Below are 1,740 nucleotides of genomic sequence, written 5' to 3'. Positions count from 1 at the left end.
GTAATACATTATTTGTGAGCAGAGACAAGGCTTGATTTACCAGAATGGACTTCTAGGTGAGGAATAACCAGATTTATCCACTCCAGAGACTTGGCTTTAAATATGAGTCGCCTCTAACAGCATTGCTTATTACTAGTTAAATCCACAGCAATGTGCATTTGTACTATACTTCCATGTACCCTGCTCAAAGTTATAATGTATTAAATATGAGCTGCCTTTGTAAGAGATTACTGTGGCTATTTTTTTCTAGCCCAAAAGATATCACATTGGCTGATATTAGTTGAGCATTCATTAATCAAATGGAGGAATGACAACTGCGACAGCATGATTAACTACAAACATTTTAAATTAAAGCCATGATGGAAATGAAAGCCTTTGAAACAATGTATTACAAACAGAGTATGAGTGAGAATGTGGCTGGAGGAAGTTTAAAACACTTGGGCTTAATTATCCTAAGAATGAAAAAGAAACTGAACAAGTTTCAGCCAAAAATGGCCAGTGGGGGAGAAAATTCAAGGAACTTTCTTTATTCCTGTCTGCCTCTGAATCCCTACGGTCCATGGATATAGATAGGTAGGTCACTAATGCCATCTTGAATGTATAGATTTCCTGGGATGCTGGTTTGCAATGTTGCTTCCTATCTGCTTCTTGTTTTCCTTCAGCTCCTTCTCTTTACTTTATTTCTTCTTTCTCTCTTAGTATTGACAGAAAGTATCACTTGATTTCACTTCTAAAGTGGAATGGGGATAAGATACCACTTTTATCTTGGCATACAGCAGGATGGACTGTAATCACAGCAAACCAATTTCATTACAATGCTCTTGTGTATCTATATTTGCAATAAAGTCCTCTTTAAAACAGAAAAGAGTAAATGTCAAATCTAACAAGTTGGATTCAACTAAGCAGTAGGACCTGATTCTACCACCAAGCCAGAAGTAGTTTTTCAGGGAGTTCAGAAAGTGTACAGCAGGGAGAAATATTTCCAAGATGCTTGCATGAATTGAGCGGAAATCTCAAACTCTCTCGCTGGCAGGTCAAAAGTCTATGGAAAATCAGTTGAAAACTTTCTTCTGACTTCACTGGCCTCAGAATTATGTGCTTAGTCTTGCTTCTCCTTTCCTTCCAAGTCAGGCTGAAAATGCCCTAAGAACAACTTGCTTGCTGTATTTTTGCATTTTGCTTCCTCTTCAAGCCTAGACCAGAAAGTTTAGAAGGGCCACACACTTTAATGTGAATAAAGAACAATTAATGTATTTGAAATTCCAAAGCACGTGGTTCAAATTAGGGTCAGTCCTTATTATACGCAAAATGATTTGTCCTTTCTTAGTTAAAATGATAATGATACCCAGGCACCTGGTGGCAGGCCATTTAGGACCTACTTAAATTGGCTTTTTCACCATGACTATCTGTAGAAAATCAGAAGGAGGGGAATGTGCAAACTTTAGTAGTGTTAAAAAAATTGGCTACCACAAGAGGACAGAAACTTGACCATTCAGTAAAATGTTTCAAGAATAGATGACCAGCGACAGAAGGGGGTTTAGCCATCAGAGGCACATCCACATGGCCTCTGCAGTGTGGGCACCCACTTCCGCTACCACCAAACTCTTGCATGGCTATGGTAATGAGATTCTGGAGTATGCAAATAAGAAGCCATTTGCAATCCCGAGAAGCTCACTTTGCATAGGTCTGCTGACAGCTGTGCTGAGCAGAGCTCCATGTAGACTCAGCCTATAGTAGTAA

Source organism: Carettochelys insculpta, chromosome 7 (assembly GCF_033958435.1).
Source record: "Carettochelys insculpta isolate YL-2023 chromosome 7, ASM3395843v1, whole genome shotgun sequence".
NCBI classification, from domain to species: domain Eukaryota; kingdom Metazoa; phylum Chordata; order Testudines; family Carettochelyidae; genus Carettochelys; species Carettochelys insculpta.
This window is presented reverse-complemented; position numbering follows the sequence as displayed.